Source organism: Triticum aestivum, chromosome 1B (assembly GCF_018294505.1).
Source record: "Triticum aestivum cultivar Chinese Spring chromosome 1B, IWGSC CS RefSeq v2.1, whole genome shotgun sequence".
Lineage (NCBI taxonomy): Eukaryota > Viridiplantae > Streptophyta > Magnoliopsida > Poales > Poaceae > Triticum > Triticum aestivum.
In genome coordinates, this window is record NC_057795.1 from 260,035,634 (window position 1) to 260,056,761 (window position 21,128).

The following is a 21,128-nucleotide window of genomic DNA, read 5'->3' on the forward strand; positions in this document are numbered from 1 at the left end:
AACTGCAGCAAGCCAGCTTTAACTTGGTGGCTATCCTGAACTACGACTGCAAGTAACTATTTTGAGGTGGCGCACACGAGTCCACATATTCACCATATCAATACACCACTATGGATCCGCTCCCGTCTCCCTACGAGAACGCCATCCATAGCACTCACGCTTATCTTGCGTATTTTAGAGTATCCACTTTCACTTGTCTATGAACTGTACAGGCAACCCAGAAGTCCTTTTCCGCGGACACGGCTATTCGAATAGATCATATTAACCCTGCAGGGGTGTACTTATTCACACACGCTCTCACCACTTACCGTCGTTTACACGACATGTACTCGGCAACCTTCAAGCAGAAGCCCAGCGAGGGTGTCGGCCCCGACCTGACTAACCACACAAGTCTCTCATCCAGGTTTATCGCCTATTCGGGTTCCATCCGCAAGGAGATTCGGTCGGGGTGTCGCTCACGGCCCCAAACGATGTGTGCAGGGTTCCCAAGCCCACCATTCGGGTGCCACTTGGTACACCGGGCCACTGTGCCTAGTCTGTCCCAAGCCCACCTGTATCGGGTGCCACTTGGTAGACTACTAACACTACCTACAAACACCAGAAACTAGTTGCAACTCCTGGACAGAGATCAAGTTGATTAATAAGTCGAGAGAGCTTGGAGCGCCCGGAGCACAATGTGTGGTAGTAGCTGTTCATGGATCACAAACACAGAACTCAGTTCCTAAGGACGGCTGCAATGAGACAACCCACCATGTACTCCTACATGGCCTCTCACCGCTACCTTTACCAAATCGTGTTCACACACTTAGCTCACACACAGTAGGACATGTTTACACACCTCCGATTCATTCCCGATGAATCAGACCTAACTCAACTCTAAGCAGTAGCAGGCATGACAAACAAGCATGAATGAGTAGGCACATCAGGGCTCAAACAACTCCTACTCATGCTAGTGGGTTTCATCTATTTACTGTGGCAATGACAGGTCATGCAGAGGATAAAGGGGTTCAGCTACCGCAGCAAGTAACAGTTGAACCGTTGTTGTCCTAATGCAGTAAAAGAGAGCAGGAGCGAGAGAGTGGGATTGTATCGGAATGAACAAGGGGTTTTTGCTTGCCTGGCACTTCTGAAGATAGTATAGCTCTTCATCAGTGTCATCGATCGCATCATCGGTACACGTCTACTGAGAGGGGACAGGCACCGACAAACAAAGAAGAAACACAATCAGTGCAATGCACAATATGATGCATGCTCATGACATGGCAATATGAGTGTGTTGGCCTAATGCAACTACAACCAAATGGATTTGGGTCATTTTGAACCAAAGGTTCAATCCCAAACTCAAATTATGAATTTAAATAGTGCCTTATCATATTTTGCACTAAAAAGCAAGGTTAAGTTATTTAAACATGCATGAAACCAGTACAGATGGATAGATTGGATTTTTCTGATAATTTTTCATATATAAATTATTTCATTTCGAGCTACGGTTGAATTTCTATGATTTTTAGAAGTTTAGGATATTTTCTGGAATTTCCTGAATTAAAACTAATCCAGAAAATGAGTTATGGCGTCAACACTACGTAACTGTGACGTTAGCAGGTCAACGGGGCGGTCCAGGTCAAACTGACCAGTGGGTCCCACATGTCAGTGTTATTAGTCTAACTAATTTTTAGTTAGTCCTAATCCTAACTTAATTAGTAGGCGGGTCCCATTTGTCATTGAACCAGAGGGGTCAAACTGGGCCCACCCGGGGTCAACTTGGTCAACAGGTCAAACCTGCCGGCGTTGAGCCGCCGGCGAGGCCGAGACGGCGGAGAGCGTCGGAAACGCTGCCCCGGCCATGGTTCGATGCGTGGGTGGGTGCTACGGGTAGCTGGCGGTGTGGCGCATCCAACGGTGGCGATGGTTGGTGCTGGGGTGGCCGGGAACAACGACGGCGTCGAGCCGGGGGGAGGCCGGAGCTCGGGTATTCGCGGGACCGGCGCTGGGAAGACTCTACGCGCGACGGTGAGCATGTTGGGCGCACGCCCGGGACCAAATGGTCACCGGAGCGTCACCGGCGACGAACGCAGGCGGCGGTGCGTGCGGGTGAACGCGGTGCAGCAGCTACGGCGTGCGAGAGAGGGGGCGGAGAAGGGAATCAGGGGAAGGAGCTCACTGCGATTGCGTCGAGGCGAACGTCGAGCTCGGGGAGGGGCCGGAGCAAGCGGGGCGGCGATGGCGATCTCGGCGGATCGAGGTTGAAGAAGACGGCGTGGTCGCCATTCGAGGGCGTCCGGCGGGGCATGGCTCGGTGAGGGGGTCGAGGACGATGTTGCGGAGCTTTTGGGCGTGTCGGTGAGACGTGGGGTGGCCGGTCGTCACGCCAACGACGGGCGGCAGCGACGGCTGCGCTCGGGCATGAGAGGGAGAGAGAGCAGAGGAGGGAAAGAGCTCGAGAGAGATTGAGGGGAGGTCGGGGAGGCTCCGCGGCATGCACGGAGGCATCCAGGGCGGCAGGGACGCAGGCAGGCAGGGAGCTCGCGTGGCGCGCGGAGCGCACACGCGTGTCGGGCACGCGCCCTGTCCGACTGGCGGGAGGACAACGGCGACTGGCACAGGCTAGTGGGTTGGGCCGTGCTGGGCCAGGCCAGGTGAGCGCCAGGTAAAACCCTCTCTCTCTGCTTTCTATTTTTCTTTTCTATTTTTCTTTCTGTGTTCTAGTTTAGTTTAGGCACTAAACCATTTTTCATAAATTATGAAATTATTTGTGGGAGCTCTCTGCAATATACAAGTGACCCACAATTATTTTCAAAATATCTGGAGCTATAAAATTATTTATAGCTTTTATTTGCTCCAACTCAAATACAATATGGATTAATTCAAAAATCCAAATTGTCCTAGAAATATACTCATCATTTTTGGCAGAGGTTTCCACCTTAACCAGAAATCATGAGCATTTTTAAAGGCATTTTGGGATCATTGAAAAAGATTTTATTTAATTCTATTTGAAGTCATTTGGTGCTAGGGTTTGAATCAATCCCCATTTCAAGATTAAGAGCCAAATAAACATGATGCAACACATGACTAGCTAGCCCAGAGCAGATCAGAACTAGGGATGTGACAACGTGTCCTGTCTTTCGATGAGATGATGGATTTTGTTTTGGTGGAAGTCGACTTTGACGATCCGACAACGAACGTGCGAGAACGTCGCGCCTTAGCAATCGGTAAACCAACTCCGAGAGGTTATTGACCACGCCGGAGCACGATCAACCTGACCACAAGGGTCTATTTCTTGCGAGCAAACGAAGAACAAGCAAGAAACTGAGATTGCAATCTAGATATTGCGAATATAAGATGAAAGCTTTATTGACCAAGGTGGGGGTTCTGTGACGCCTTTGTCTGGTCGTTGAACACAAATGAAGTACGCGAAGTTGCAGCTATGGCGAACTTTTAATCTAAAAAAACCCAAAGTCTAAACGGTGCCCTAAGGGCTGTATATATATGGAGGAAGAGGGGGGAATTTCGTGGCCCTTAGTGGAGGGGTCCGAAATCAAACCTATCTCTTGTTTCCCCACACATACGGACTCTAAAAATAGCCTATACTTATGTATTTCGAAATTACATGGGCCTGGCCCAATAATAAGGTGACGCAGCACCTAGAATAGCCTCAGGACAAAATTTATGAAGTGGCATCTTGTATATTTCGTCCAAGGCTTCATGCACCCATTATGGTGGCTTTAAAGTCCTGAAATCATCACTTGTAACTCCGTTCTTGTTCCCCTTGCGCATGCCATCATCTCCATGCTTGTTCATGCTCCAATGTTCATCCTGCTCCAAGCTAGGCCCTTCATTTGTAAGCAAAACAAATGTATCCAATTTAGGCAGCATCATATTCTCTTGAACATTAGAATCATTACCAAGAAACAAAAGTACCTGATAATTTAATTGGCGTGCGCGAGCTCTAGTAATTGGTCCAGTATATGTAGCAGTAGGGGTAGTGGGTGTAACAATGGTATTGATGTCCTCATCATCCTCCCCTTCTTGAAATGAAGTCGTCCTCGACGGAAGCTCATCTTCCTCACCCAAATATGGCTTCAAATCTGCAATGTTAAAAGTGGGACTAACCCCAAAATCTGCAGGCAGCTCAAGTTTATATGCATTATCATTTATTTTCTCCAACACCTTAAAAGGACCATCAGCACGAGGCATTAGCTTTGATTTGCGCAAATCAGGAAATCTATCCTTACGCAAATGTAACCAAACAAGATCTCCAGGTGCAAACACAACATGTTTTCTACCCTTATCTACAGCAAGTTTATATTTAGCATTCATACGCTCAATGTTTTCCTTAGTTAACTCATGCATTTTTAAAATCAATTCAACATGTTGTTTAGCATCAAAATTAACCTTCTCCGAAGATGGAAGAGGCAACAAATCAATAGGTGCACGAGGTAGGAAACCATACACAATTTCAAAAGGGCACATCTTAGTAGTAGAATGCAATGAACGATTATAAGCAAATTCAATATGAGGCAAGCATTCTTCCCACATTTTTTTATTATTCTTTAAAACAGCCCTAAGCATAGTAGACAATGTTCTATTGACTACTTCAGTTTGTCCATCAGTTTGGGGGTGACAAGTAGTACTAAAAAGCAGTTTAGTCCCCAACTTAGCCCATAAACATCTCCAAAAGTGGCTAAGAAATTTAGTATCATGATCTGAAACAATAGTATTTGGCACACCATGCAAGCGAATAACTTCACGAAAGAATAAATCAGCAACATTAACAGCATCATCAGTTTTATGACATGGTATAAAGTGTGCCATTTTCGAGAATCTATCCACGATAACAAATATGCTATCCCTCCCTGTCGGTGTCAAAACCGGCGGATCTCGGGTAGGGGGTCCCGAACTATGCGTCTAGGCGGATGGTAATAGGAGACAAGGGACACGATGTTTCTACCCAGGTTCGGGCCCTCTCGGTGGAGGTAAAACCCTACTCCTGCTTGATTAATATTGATGATATGGGTAGTACAAGAGTAGATCTACCACGAGATCAGAGAGGCTAAACCATAGAAGCTAGCCAATGGTATGATTGGTGTTCGTCCTACGGACTAAAACCCTCCAGTTTATATAGACATCGGAGAGGGCTAGGGTTAGACAGAGTCGGTTACAATGGTAGGAGATCTACATATCCGTATTGCCAAGCTTGCCTTCCACGCCAAGGAAAGTCCCATCCGGACACGGGACGGAGTCTTCAATCTTGTATCTTCATAGTCTAGGAGTCCGGCCAACGGTGATAGTCCGGCCATCCGGACACCCCCTAATCCAGGACTCCCTCAGTAGCCCCTAAACCAGGCTTCAATGACGACGAGTCCGGCGCGCATATTATCTTCGGCATTGCAAGACAGGTTCCTCCTCCGCATACTTCATAGAAGATTTTGAACACAAGGATAGTGTCCGGCTCTGAAAAATAAGTTCCACATACCACCGTAGAGAGAATAACATTTACACAAGTTCAATCTGCTGACGTATTCCGTGGCGTGACATCACACCACGGCCAAGCCTTTATCGAATCGTTTTTACTGTCCCACCTCAGCGCATTTAGCAAAGCGGATTCCTTGGCACGTCTTGTCAAAACAGAGATCGTGTCCCCTTATTCCAGGATTCTCATCAATACGGGCGTGGGTAACCCAACTGTGCCCGTTGGCACGCCCCCTCTATCGAAGGCGAGTCCCAAACGGCCACGGGGAGGGCTCTTGGTATTCAACCTCTTTATAACGAGACCAAGGCCTGCTCCTTTCTTTCAATCTCAATCCAATCCGCCCCTCGCCTCGAGTTCCAACACCCAAAGCTCCAGATTCAGGCGCTTCGGACTTTCGACAATGTCTGGCTCCGACCTGCGGGCCGATGGATGCCTTCTTCCATCACGGAAGAAGACGTGCTAAAGTTGAGAGACGCCAGGTATCTAACCGGCGAAATTTCGCATAGGCTACCTGCCCAAGGGCAGGTTATTCCTACTCCCGAGCCTGGTGAGAGCGTGGTGTTCGTGTCTCACTTCCTTCGGGGTTTAGGCTTCCCGATGGACCCCTTCGTGAGGGGGCTCATGTTTTATTATGGGCTGGAATTCCACGACTTCGATCCGGAGTCCATCCTCCACATCTCATCGTTCATTGTCGTATGCGAAGCCTTCCTCCGCATTATCCCTCACTTCGGATTGTGACTTAAGTCCTTCAAAGTGGAGCCGAAGATGGTCAAGGGGCAGAAGATAGAGTGCGGAGGGGCTGTTATAAGCAAAAATGTTGACGCTCCATGGCCCGGGGGCTCTTTTCAAGAGGTGCTCGGTATATGGCAACAGGAGTGGTTTTACATCACTGCTCCCAGGGGCACCAAATGGGTGGCGCCACCTGCCTTCCGCCTGGGTCCTCCACAGCGGTTGGCGTCATGGGTCAACAAAGGGCTCGACTGGGGGCCATCCAAGGACGTTCCTCTGCTGCAGGGCCGTATTCGAGACCTCCAAGAGAGAGAGATCAATCTGGTCGTAGTGGCGCAGGTCATGCTGATTCGGCGCCTTCTGCCCTGCAAACGTCGCCCCCTCCGTCTGTGGGAATTTAATCCGGAGGGACCACGAGCTCTCCAACACTTCATGGGCACGACGCCCGTGGAGATGTATAACCTGTTCTTCGGATCACAAGAGATGTGTCCGGACTTGACCGAGGACGCAGGTCTGAGCTGCAATCGCCCGGATACTCAAGTAAGTAGTCTTGTGCCCGGACACGCCATTCGTACATTTATCATAAACTTGCCCTTTAAAGAGCTGTCCCTTGAACAGGAGTGGATAGGGAAAGCAAAACTAATAAGGTGTCCGGCCCCCCTCCCTGAGACCACGCAGGATCCTGTGTTAACCAAGATGCTGGAGGCTGCGCCTTTGGAAGAGGGCAAAGGGGGGAATAGGGAAGCTACTGCCTCCGCGAAGGAGGCTTTCAAGGAAGGGGGATCGAGAATCCCTCCCTCCAGGGGGAGAAGAGGACCGCTTCTGAAGATCCGGAGGCTAAGGCCTCAAAGCGGGGGAAGAAATCTTCACCAGAGGGTCCTGCGCCAGGAGAAGCCCCGGCCGCACAATTTCCCCAAGGGAATCAGCCCTCCAGCGAGCCGTAGGTAGAAAGGGGAGTTTTGTAATAAGGGACATCCCTGTTTTTATTTCTGAAGATAACCGAAGTTTTACCTTGTAGTTCGGATCTCAGCCCTTCTCTGCAGAGCTCATCTTCGGGGGATCTTCGTCCGGAGATGATGGAGAGCGAAACGCCTCCATCTGCCGCACCATTATGCGGGGCGGACAACCCTGAGGTGTCGTCACGGAGGGTTTCCCCGAGTCCGGCGGGGCCGGGAGGTCTGGCACCAACTGGTGTACGGTCGGAGGAGCTGAAGGATCTGCTCGGGCGAGCGTCTATCTCAGAAGATCACCGTGCGTTAATGGGTATGGTGATTGAAAGGATTTCATCCGCTGAGAGCGGATTGCATGAAGCCGTCAGAAGTTTACTGACGGGGTTTGAGGTACGCGAAAATGATATACCTTCTGACAGTTTTGCATATAGAATGCGCCCTGTATAGATAGTAGCCCCTGAGACTCGGTACGTTGTCGAAAGTGACAGCGCGCCGAGGATCATAATCTCAGTTGTAAGATGTCGCCTGTCCTATATAGGTGGCGGAGCGTCAGGTGGCCAGCCGGACTGAGCAATTTGCCGAACTGAAGCGGCAACTTGACGTGGCGGATGCGGACATCGCGCTTGTCAATAAGCGGCTTGACGAGTCACAAGGTATGCAACTTCTCCGCGGACACCTGGTAAGGGAGCTTGACGCCCATGCCTTACAACATGTATGCTTCATGCAGATGGTGCCGCTGCTATGGAGAACCTTCGGGCGGAGCTAGCCCGAGTCAAGGAGCAAGCCAGAAAAAGTGATGCGGCTACCTTGAGGGCGGCCAAAGAGCTAAAAGCCGAACAGGCTGCTCACTGCCGAAGCAGGGAGGAAATGGCCGAGATGGCCGGGAAGTTGAAGAATGCTACTGAGCGCTGCAAGTTTCTTGAATAAGAATGTCAAGCGGAGCAAGAGGACCTGAAGAAGGCCACCGCCGAAGCCAAGGATGCCCGCTCTGCAATGAGAGCTATAAAGGAGGAGCTACGTCAAGCCGGGGATATCGCGGCTAGAAAGCCCTTTCTATTGCGGAGGAAATTTACGGATCCTAAGTATGCTCAGTTGGGCCAGCTGTGGGGTGCGGAGGATGCTTATCTAGATTTGCCGGTGAGTGGCGCAGACGCTGTCGCACACTTCCGAGGCCAAAAGGATCACAAAATGGAAGAGCTTTTTTGGTCGCAGTTCCATAGTCCAGAGCGTCCGCTTCCATTGACCGATCGTTTGGCCGAATGGGCTGAGCTGAATAGGTTGTCCGTACTTGCCATGAAGGATGTCGTGACTCATTTGTGGCCGAAAAGGCCCGAGCCGAAGAGTTATTTTGGCTTGGTGCAGCAGTTCCTTGGTGCGGTGCCGCATATCGATGCAATGAAGCGGTCGGCATGCATAGAGGGTGCGCGGATGGCTCTTGCCCGTGTCAAGACATGCTGGGCGGAGATGAAGGCCACCGATGTTGCATCCCAGGATTCGGACAGAAGCGGAGTACCTGCCGAGCACTATTTTGAGGAAGTCCTGCAGGGCGCTCGTTTAATAGAGACGCAGTGCTCGAAGGATATTATGTTCTAATGACATGTATGATTTGTGAAACGATGTTTCAATATAATATAAGGGCTTTTTATACTTGTGCGTTCAAGTATTGAAATACCTCCTGTGCAGCCGTTAATGTATATGTGTATATAACCTGAAAGATGGCAGTCTTCGGCTTCAGCCCCCACGCACATAGTGCGGGGGTGTTTGCAAAAAAAGCGCATTTTCACACTTAATCCAACGTCTTGGTCCTGTGAAGGAGGTGATAGCGTAGCAAACTAGGCAACCGGACTATAATGCTTTATCACTTTCACTTAGCCATAGGAGTTCGATGGTGGGGCTACTATATAGCCCCTAGGGGCACCGCGCTCTCCGAATTTGGGGCACGTATGTGCCTGACCGGGAAATGGTCCTTCGTTAATGCGGAGGAATTCTAAACATTCCGGTGGGTCATCGAGTGGTTGACCAGTCTCACACTATATCATGACAGTCAGTTTTCGGCTTTCTCTACTGAGGTGCTCACCCGGCCGAACCGGGGCACAATCGCAGTAGTTCTCCTGGTGCCGCGTTAGCCGATAGAGCGGAACGTAAGGCAGCAAAACACAGGAGCCGGGCAAACCCAACATTTGACCAAAGACATGATTCGGAGCTGATGCATATAAGGCCTAACTCGAGACGCCGAACACTCCCTAAGGTATTCGGTCTTTATGAAAACGGGCAGAACAATGCCCTAAGCCCCTAGTGTCCAGGTACGCGCAAAAATTTCTGACGCGGCCGATGCCAAAACGCCAGCCTCCTCCTCGGTTATAGCAAGAAACCGGGGGATGTGTAACAACAAGAGACAGTAAAAAAAGGTTTACGCAGGGTCTTAATCTGAAGAGAATCCTTGCAACGGGTCCCTGCTGCACGTTTGCGCCTGTGTCTCCGTTGTGCCGTATCCTGGACGGGTGTAGCACGGTGTTCATCTGTAAAAGAGAAGAACTTAGTTGAAAAAAATGATCGTGCGAAAAATGTATTTTAAAATAAACAGAGTATGATTCAAAAAATGAATAAAAGTGAGCTTTATTGTCTCTTGTTGTACATGCGTGGAGCCCCTTGTAAGGGGGTACGCGGCTAGTAAGCCCCTTGTTTATTTATACCGGACTCGCCTAACCGTGTCCGGGGTCTGAATGACCTGTTTAGGTGCTTTGATCAGCAAAGCCGGATTAGTGTGTGGCTGTCAAGGCAGTCTCACATTCTTCCGTACTCGAGGAACACTCGAAGTTTCCCTTTAATGAGATGATGCCGCGTGGACCGGGCATTTTAAGTGTAAGAGATGCGTAATGCGGTATTGCGTTAAAGCGGGCGAAAGCTTCGCATCCCAATAGTGCTTGATAGCTACTTTTAAATGGGGCGATGTACAAGACTAACTTTTCGCGACGGAAGTTGTCGGATGAGCCGAACACAACTTCTAGTAGTAGAGAGCCCGTACAATGGGCATATGGGCCTGGCATCACTCCTTTAAAGGAAGTGTTGGTATGGCGAATTTTGGTTGGGTCTATCCCCATTCTGCGGATTGTGTCCTGATATAGCAGGTTTAGATCACTGCCGTCGTCCATTAGGACTTGTGTAAACTGAAGTCCGTCGATTATAGGATCTAATATCAAGGCAGTCCATCCTGTGTTCCGGATACTTCCGGAGTAGTCCTGATGGTCGAAGGTGATTGGTTTTGACAACCAGTGTTGGGACTCCGCTGGGGTAGACCGTGCGGCGCGTATTTCAATGGGCGCCGCTCTATTTTTCCCTGTTGTCACTTGAAGTGAGTTTACTGTTTTGACCTCTTGTGGGAAATTCTTTTGTTTTCCGGTGCTTTGCTTGTGGGGTTCGTCATCGTCCTCACTTGGTGTGTCGAGCCCCTTGTGTTCGGCGTTAAGTCGGCCGGACTGTTTGAAGACCCAACAATCTCTGTGGGTATGGTTTGCAGGCTTCCCGGGGGTACTGTGGATTTGGCATATCTTGTCCAAGATTTTGTTTAGGTTGGATAGCTCGTCGCTGTTGTCCTTAAGGGGCAGTTTTTTATTGTTCGGTCGAGAGATTTTGAATCCGGCGTTGACTGTCGTGCTCTTCGGACTGTTTCCCTTGGTCCGGCGCTGGTCCTTGTTGCGTCGTGGTTTCCCATTTTCATCCCTGACCTCGGATGTACTTGGGTTGCTGGTGCTGCATCTTGCCAGCCAGCTATCCTCTCCCGCGCAAAAGCGGGTCATGGGGCTTGTTAGTGCGGCCATTGTTCTCGGCTTTTCTTGGCCAAGGTGTCTGGTGAGCCATTCGTCTCACACGTTGTGTTTGAAAGCTGCTAATGCTTCGGCGTCCGGACAGTCGACTATTTGGTTCTTTTTGGTGAGGAACCTGTTCTAGAGTTTGCGGGCTGACTCTCTGGGCTGTTGCGTTATGTGACTTAAATCGTCTGCATCCGGAGGGCGGACATAAGTACCATGAAAATTTGCCCGAAACGCATCCTTGAGCTCTTCCCAACTTCCAATGGTATTTTCCGGAAGGCTTTTGAGCCAATGCCGGGCTGGCCCTTTGAGCTTGAGGGGTAAGTATTTTATGGCGTGGAGGTCATCTCCTCTAGCCATGTGTATGTGCAGGATGTAATCCTCAATCCAGACTCCAGGGTCTGTTGTTCCGTCGTATGCCTCTATGTTTATGGGCTTGAATCCCGCTGGAAATTCATGATCCAGCACCTCATCGGTGAAACATAGGGGGTGTGTGGCACCCCTGTATTTGGGTGTGCCGTGATGTTCGAATACTCGACGTGTTGCATTGCTTTCTAGAGCTTGCTTTCTTGGCCCATAGATAGACCTGACTGGGCCATCCTTTTGGTGCGGATCCTTATGCGGATCGCGTGCCGGCTTGTGTGCGGCGCTGCTTGCCGCTCTATGTTTGCCATGTGGTCGCCTATCCGACCGGGCGGCCTCTTTGTTCTTTGATTGTGGGGGCTCTACGGCCTCCTCGTCAAATTCGGGCAGTAGTTTGCGCTTCGGGTAGCTCTTTGTTTGGCGACTGTCGCCGTATTTGTCTGCGGTGTTGAGTACTTTGCTCCATCTCATTCCAAGTGCGTCTTCCGCTGTTTTGAGCTACCGCTTCTGCATTTTCAGGCTACGTGCCGTGGCGACGAGCCTTTTGTGGAGGTTCTTCTGCTCCAACGATGTGTCCGGCGTGAGATCCTCCGGACTGTTATCTTCGCCGGGGACGGATTGTTTATCCAAGTTATCCTGTTCGGATGGTTGCTCAAGGGCATGTTCCTCGTCCACCGGTTCGCCCTACTCTATGGCTGGGTCTGTATGGGTGCTGTCTTTGTCGAGGCAGGACTTTGAGCGGCGCTTACGTCGCCATTTTGACTGCTTTTCGAGGGAATTGTCCTTCGTAGCGTCCCGTTGTTCCCCGTTATCGCTTCCTTTAGGTGTATCCACCATGTATACATCATGAGTTGAGGTGGCCTTCCAGTGCCCTGTAGGCGCTGGTTCTTGGTCGTCTCCGGCATCGTTGTCCATACTGTCGATGTCTTTGGAGTCAAATTCGAGCATGTCGGTTAAATCATCGACAGTGGCTACAAAGTGGGTGGTGGGTGGGCGTTGAATTTCTTCGTCGTCCGCATCCCAACCTTCCTGACCATAGTCCGGCCAGGGCTCTCCTGATAAAGAGAGAGACTTTAGTGAATTCAAGATGTCGCCAAAGGGCGACTGCTGAAAGATGTTCGCGGCAGTGAACTCCATAACCGGCGCCCAATCGGATTTGATTGGCAGGGGCGCGGGAGCTTTGGAGTCCGGAGAGGAGTCCGCCACCTCGGAGTCACGGGATTTGCAAAGTACAGGGATGGTGTTCGACTCAATTGTCGTAGAGATCGTAGCCCCCGAGGCGGTGTCCAGCCACTCATCCTCGACCGGCAAAGTCGGCTCCGAGCTAGGGGTCGGAGTGGACGCTTGTGCGGCCTCCAGGGCACTGTCCGGCAGCATAGCTAGATCATGCCCATCGTGACAGTGCGGCGCACTTTGCTGTGGCTCGAACCCATCGAAGATCAAGTCTCCGCGGATGTCAGTCGTATAGTTCAAACTTCCAAATCTGACCTGATGGCCAGGGGCATAGCTTTCAATCCGCTCCAGATGGCCAAGCGAGTTGGCCCGCAGTGCCAAGCCGCCGAATACGAAGATCTGTCCGGGGAGAAAAGTCTCACCCTGGACCGCGTCGTTGTTGATGATCGAAGGAGCCATCGGGCCTAAAGGTGACGACACAGAGGAACTCTCAATGAAAGCACCAATGTCGGTGTCAAAACCGGCGGATCTTGGGTAGGGGGTCCCGAACTGTGCGTCTAGGCGGATGGTAACAGGAGACAAGGGACACGATGTTTTTACCCAGGTTCGGGCCCTCTCGGTGGAGGTAAAACCCTACTCCTGCTTGATTAATATTGATGATATGGGTAGTACAAGAGTAGATCTACCACGAGATCAGAGAGGCTAAACCCTAGAAGCTAGCCTATGGTATGATTGTTGTTCGTCCTACGGACTAAAACCCTCCGGTTTATATAGACATCGGAGAGGGCTAGGGTTACACAGAGTCGGTTACAATGGTAGGAGATCTACATATCCGTATTGCCAAGCTTGCCTTCCACGCCAAGGAAAGTCCCATCCGGACACGGGACGGAGTCTTCAATCTCGTTTCTTCATAGTCTAGGAGTCCGGCCAACGGTGATAGTCCGGCCATCCGGACACCCCCTAATCCAGGACTCCCTCACTCCCCTTCTTTGTTCGAGGTAAACCTAAAACAAAGTCCATAGATATATCCTCCCAAGGAACACTAGGTACAGGCAAAGGCATATATAAACCATGAGGATTGAGTCGTGACTTAGCTTTTTGACATGTAGTGCAGCGAGCAACAAATCGCTCAACATCCTATCTCATCTTTGGCCAAAAGAAATATGTAGCAAGTACGTCCTCTGTCTTCTTCACGCCAAAGTGTCCCATTAATCCTCCTCCATGCGCCTCCTGCAACAACAAAAGACGAACGGAGCTAGCTGGAATGCATAGCTTGTTAGCACAGAACACAAAACCATCATTAACGACGAACTTCTTCCATGTTCTACATTCGTTACAATTCTGCAATACATCTTTAAAATCAGCATCATGCACATATTGATCTTTGATGGTCTCCAAACCAAATATTTTGAAGTCAAGTTGTGAAAGCATAGTGTAGCGACGAGACAATGCATCAGCAATAACATTTTTACCCTTCTTGTGTTTAATGACATGAGGGAATGTCTCAATGAATTCAACCCATTTAGCATGTCTACGATTCAGTTTAGCTTGACTTTTAATATGTTTCAAAGATTCATGATCAGAGTGTATAACAAATACTTTGGGCCACAAATAATGTTCCCATGTTTCTAAAGTCCGAACAAGAGCATATAATTCTTTATCATAAGTAGAATAATTCAGACTAGGCCCACTCAATTTTTCAGAAAAGTATGCAACAAGTTTGCCATCTTGTAATAACACACCTCCTAATCGAATTCCACTAGCATCACATTCAAGCACAAAATTCTTATTAAAATTAGGAAGTTGGAGTAAAGAAGCATGTGTCAACTTATCTTTCAATACCGTGAAGGCTTCTTCCTGTGCGGTACCCCAAAGAAAAGGCACATCTTTCTTTGTAAGCTCATTGAGAGGTGCAGCAATGGTGCTGAAATCTCTCACAAAACGCCTATAAAATCCAGCGAGGCCAAGAAAACTCCTCACTTGTGTGACCGTTTTGGGTTGTGGCCAACTCTCAATAGCTTCAATCTTAGCTTTATCAACTTCAATTCCCTGTGGAGTAACAACATAGCCAAGAAAAGATACTCGGTCGGTGCAAAAGGTGCACTTCCCAAGGTTACCAAACAAACGTGCATCACGTAGAGCAATAAAAATAGCACGTAAATGTTCCAAATGTTCTTCCAAAGATTTGCTATAAATCAGTATATCATCAAAATAGACTACCACAAATCGTCCAAAGAAAGCACCTAAAACTTCATTCATTAGTCTCATGAAAGTACTAGGCGCATTAGTTAACCCAAAAGGCATGACTAACCACTCATATAAACCAAACTTAGTTTTAAATGATGTTTTCCATTCATCACCCAATTTCATACGAATTTGATGGTATCCACTACGCAAATCAACTTTGGAGAATATTGTAGAGCCACTCAATTCATCAAGCATATCATCTAGCCTAGGAATAGGATGACGATAACGAATAGTAATATTATTAATGCCTCTACAATCAACACACATACGCGACGTACCATCCTTTTTGGGCAATAGTATAATAGGAACAACACAAGGATTAAGAGATTCGCGTATATAACCTTTGTCGAGCAGCTCCTGTACTTGACGCATAATCTCCTTCGTCTCCTCTGGATTGGTACGGTGTGGTGCATGGTTGGGTAGCGATGCACCGGGAATTAAGTCAATTTGATGCTCAATCCCTCGAATAGGTGGTAATCCCGGTGGCACGTCTTGTGGAAAAACGTCAGTGAACTCCTGCAAAATGTTAGTGACAGCAGGGGGCAAAGAGGAAGGCATGTCCTCGAATGAAAATAATGCCTCTTTGCACACAAAAGCATAGCAAACAGATTTGCTAAAATCTAGCTCATCAATATCAGATTTGGTGGCAAGTAAACATGCACTTTTCAATTTAATTTCAAAAGCAACAGTAGATGGTTTATTATTAGGCTTTATTTGTTACTCAAATTCTTTTTCCACAATCTGATTTTCACTCTTATTTTTCTCCTGGTTTGCTTTATTAGCTCTATTAATATCATCTTTCAAAATGGAATCAGGAGTCATAGGAAGCAAAGTAATATTTTTATCCTTATGAACAAGAGTATACTGATTGTTTCTACCATGGTGTACAGAATTGTTATCAAATTGCCATGGTCTACCAAGTAATAAGGAACATGCTTGCATGGGTACAATATCACAATCAACATAATCAGCATATGTGGAGATACTAAAATGCACACGAATAGTACGTGTTACCTTAACCTTGCCGTTGTTGTTGAACCATTGGATGTAGTAAGGATGTGGATGTGGTCTTGTGGTGAGAGATAGCTTCTCCACCATCTCCATGCTAGCCAAGTTGTTGCAACTCCCTCCAGCTATGATCACGCGAACAGAACGTTCCTTCACAACTCCCTTTGTATGGAACAAATTATGCCTCTGATTTTGCTCAGCTTGTGTAACATGCACACTCAAAACACGTTGAGCAACTAAACATTCATACCTGTCAGCATCTTCAGGAGCCATGTATTGCGTCTCATGATTAGAATCGTCTCCACCGTGTTCTTCACATGTAATAAGAGCCAAAGTCTCCTCATCATAGTCACTAGCGGACTCATACCCACCATCCTCAGTAGCAATCATCACACGCTGAGATTTGCATTCTCTCGCAAAATGTCCTCTTCCCTTACAATGACGACAAATAATATCACTAGTGTGCCCTGTTGATGCCATGGAAGAAGATGAACTCTGTGCAGGCTCGGTAGGTGTGCTCTTGGCAGACAAAGGTGGTTGTGCCTGCTTCCTTGTATCACGGCTGGAGGTAACAGCTGATGGAGGATTCGGTGCAGTAGAATGTGTGGAAGTAGAGGATGCACGCGGTGTCCATGATGAAGGTCGACCTGTAGAAAAGTTAGTCCGCGCCAATGCCTGTCGATCCTGCACTTCACGTTCAGCTTTACAAGCAACATGGAATAAATGGGTGATATTATTATAATCCTTATACTCTAGAATGGTCTGAATCTCTCTATTTAATCCACCCATAAAACGTGCAAGCATAGCTTCATTCTCCTCAACAATACCACATCTAATCAAGCCAGTTTGTAATTCCTGATAATATTCTTCTATAGAATTTTTTCCTTGTCTTAAGCGCTGCAATTTTTCAAGTAATTCACGTTGATAATATGGTGGAACCCAACGAGTACGCATAGTAGTTTTCAAAGCAGCCCAAGTAGCTGGAACATGATATAATCTACAATGTTCAGACCACCAAACACATGCAAAGCTAGTGAAAGCATAAACAGCAGCAGGAACACGTCTCTCCTCGGGATATTGTAAACATGTAAATCGTTGTTCAATTTCTAACTCCCAAGTAAGATATATATCAGGAACATATCCACCCTCAAATGGTGGAATATTCAATTTCAGTTTAGGGAGATGGTCATGATCTCGTACCTGAGGGGGAGCCCTAACATTGCCATTATTTGCATGTGGACGACCTGGTGGTTGTGGTGCTGGTAGTCGCACGTAGTTCTGATTTTGATCAACCTCATCCTCGTAATCTCCCACATAATCATCCTCCTCCCCATCAGCAGCAGGAGCCACAGAATTATTAACAGCAACACTAATAGTTTGGCCAGGCTGAAGAGGAACACGACACGCTTGGCGGAGGGCTGTTTCACGATGTGGAGGTAGTCGTTGTTGTTGTTGTTGTTGTTGCAGAGGTGCGGCAGGTGCAGCCGGTTGTGGAAGACGCGCAAGCAGTTCATTAAATCTGTTATCGATCTTTGTTTCGAACGTCTTCTCAAGGCTAGTGATCTTCTCCATGGCCTCTTCAAAATTCTTCAGCACATCTTGCACCTGTTCAATCATCATTTGCTGAAACTTATCATGAAGCTCCTTGTTCGTTAAGTTCTCCCAGTCAATCTCGTCGGCTTGTGATCCTGGCATGGTTAGCAGCAATAGAAACACACAAGAATATGATCCTACAGACTACTAACAAGTGGTGGTGGTGGTGGGTGTCACAAATCCGTCAAGCAAAACTCAAATTCTTACCAGTTCTTACCCAGCAGTAGGCAGTGATCGACAACCGATGTAGTCAAAACTCTCAAAGCTTGGATAAAGCGATTACCAGGGAGAGTCAAACGCACGATGTAGATGTATGTGGAGCTGGGAAGGCTTATAATATGGTAGCAAAAATGGTCAGCAATAATCAATTCAGATATGCAAAGTTGAATAAACGCTCAACGACGGTATTGTGCTAGTCCTAGGCTAGACCGTACTAGAGACGCGAGCCTAGAACACTAACACACGGCGCTGCACGTAAACAAGGGAGGCCACACTCTGATTTTTTTTTCACTTTTTTTGCACTTTTTTTCCTTTTTTTTGCTCCGCAACAAATTTTTTTTTCGAAAAAGTCTACAAATGTCCTAAAAACTGTTTTTCTTCTGCGGATGGCTCGAAAGTTGGGGAGTCCTACTCTGTCACGACTCGGAGTATCGTGTGATCTGGAAATCGAGAACAAAGTAACAATTACTGGACTCAGACTAGGACTGGTGGCGGAGATGAATCTGGTGGAAACTCGGACTAGTGGCGGATATATGCAGGGCGGTGGAACACGGACTGGTGGCGAATCTGTGATGGAGGTGGACTCGGATTAGCGTGATGGCGGTGGATATGTGGTATACGGGAGCGGCGATGACGATGGTGGTATATGACAGTGGTGATGACGATGGTGGTATATGGCAGCGGTGATGATGATGGTGGTATATGGCAGCAGTGATGATAATGGCGGTATATGGCAGCGGTGATGACGATGGTGCGGCGGCGGCGTGACAACTTGTGAGCAGAACTCGAAACTCTAAAGGACTAGACTCTAGGACCAGCAACTTGACACGACGATGCAACCGCAAATTCAACAAAGCAAATACCAAAAAGATTATGCAAAGGCTCAGATTGGTTCGGATAAGATGAACTAACCCTAAATTTTTTTTGTCTTTTTCGTGGACTATAGGTATGAAGAACAGACTCAATCTAAACTACGAAAAACTGTAAAATCTCACCGAGCAAACTGAAAATCTGATACCACTTGATAGGGGCAAAGGTGTCCCGTCTTTCAATGAGATGATGGATTTCGCTTTGGTGGAAGTCGACTTTGACGATCCGACTACGAACGTGCGAGAACGTCGCGCCTTAGCAATCGCTAAACCAACTCCGAGAGGTTATTGACCACGCCGGAGCACGATCAACCTGACCACGAGGGTCTGTTTCCTGTGAGCAAACGAAGAACAAGCAAGAAACTGAGATTGCAATCTAGATATTGCAAATGTAAGATGAAAGCTTTATTGATCAAGGTGGGGTTCTGTGACGCCTTTGTCTGGTCGTTGAACACAAATGAAGTACGCGAAGTTGCAGCTATGGCGAACTTTTAATCTAAACAAAACCCAAAGTCTAAACGGTGTCCTAAGGGATGTATATATGGAGGAAGAGGGGGGAATTTCGTGGCCCTTGGTGGAGGGGTCTGAAATCAACCCTATCTCTTGTTTCCCCACACATACGGACTATAAAAATAGCCTATACTTATGTATTTCGAGATTACATGGGCCTGGCCCAATAATGAGGTGACGCAGCACCTAGAATAGCCTCGGGACGAAATTTATGAAGTGGCATCTTGTATATTTCGTCCAAGGCTTCATGCATCCATTATGGTGGCTTTAAAGTCCTGAAATCATCACTTGTAACTCCGTTCTTTTTCCCCTTGCGCATGCCATCATCTCCATGCTTGTTCATGCTCCAATGTTCATCCTTCTCCAAGCTAGGCCCTTCATTTGTAAGCAAAACAAATGTATCCAATTTAGGCACCATCATATTCTCATGAACATTAGAATCATTACCAAGAAACGAAAGTACCTGATAATTTAATTGGCATGCGCGAGCTCTAGTAGTTGGTCCAGTATATGTAGCAGTAGGGGTTGTGGGTGTAACAATGTTATTGATGTCCTCATCAACTGGGTACTCCAGGGTGCCTCAAGCAATCCACCCAGATGTGTATTTAAGTAGCCACCTTAAAATAACCATTACTTAACAATACTCACATCTATCATGGATACACTCACCCAAACAACGTCTACGAGCATAGCATAGAAATATAAGCATAACGTAGAAGTAACTCCCAAAGGTTTGATAATAAACAGGGCAATAGGTTCTATCTCACCATCTACTTCCCAAAACCCACATGTTAAATTAGATCCTAACCATGCAACGTTTTAGGGTTGATCCAATGCAATAAAACTGGGTAGTAAAGAGGTATGATCAAAGTGTTACCTGCCTTGCTGATGATCCGCAAAACCTAGATAATCGTAGTAGCACGCTTCGCACTCCGGGTACTCTATCGCAAACAAGCAATAACATATAATAAGCACTCAATTAGAAGCACGGGTAAAACTCAAATAAAAGATCTAACCAGAAAGTTCAACTGAAGAACTCCGGTTTGCAAAAAGAATCAAATCAAACGGAACAACTAACCTCAAATTGCGGATGAAACCAGATCAATTTACTAATCTGGACTAAAGTCCAATTTTACAGTACCAAAATCTTGTTCAAGTTGATTAAACAGAAAGAGGGCTCCGAGATGAACATCTAGGCACTTGAATTGCCTGATTCCGATAAACGGGCGAAAAGATAAACTAAAACGAAAATCGGGGTAGAAATTGCGATCGAAAATAATCGTGAAAAAACCCTGGAAAAAGAAAAACTGACGAACAGGCTAACGAACGAACGTTCGCTGTCTACGGCTAACGGGTGAACATCGTTCGTTAAAACAAATGTACGGACGAACGTCCGCTATTTAACTAAACCGGGAAAAAATAAAAACCGATCTAAAAAAATAACCTAGGGTTTCGGGAAAAAAACGATCGTTTTCTCACGAAAACCGGTGGCGGCGGCGGCTACCTCGGCAGGCGGGACGGCGGCGGCAGGCGGCGGCTCCGGCGACGGCGGGCGGCTCCGGCGGGGCGGTCGGGATCGGCGGCGGCGGCATCGGCGCCGCGAGGTGGCGGCGGCGGCGCGGCGTCGATGGTGGCGGGGCGGCGCTAGGGTTAGGGTTCAGGGGCGGCGGCGACTTGGGCTGGCGGGGGCCTCGGCCTGGGCTTATAAGGGCCGGCCGGGTCGGAGTCCTGGGCGGACACAGCCTGGTAAGGCGGTTTGACTTTTTTTAATTAATTCCCACGTGGAGAAAAACATATAAAGGAAATACTAAATAGACTCCAAAAATCCTGAAATAAATGTTCCCCGTCCTCTAAAAATATAGCGGACAAGATGAACATTTATTTGGGCCTTTATTGCAATTTTGAAAAACGCATTTTTTTCCTAATTCAAATAAAATAACAATAAAACTCTGAATAAAATTCTTATTGGATTTTAATATTTTTCCTCCAATATTTCTTTATTTGGAGAAGTCATTTTATCCCCTCTCTTTTATTTTCATATTGGAAATATTCAAAGAGAAAAATAATTAAAACCAAATGATCCTCTTTTCAAAATTTGAGAAAACTCAAATATGAAAATAACGAAATCCCCAACTCTCTCCGTGGGTCCTTGAGTTGCTTAGAATTTCCAGGATCAACCAAAATGCAA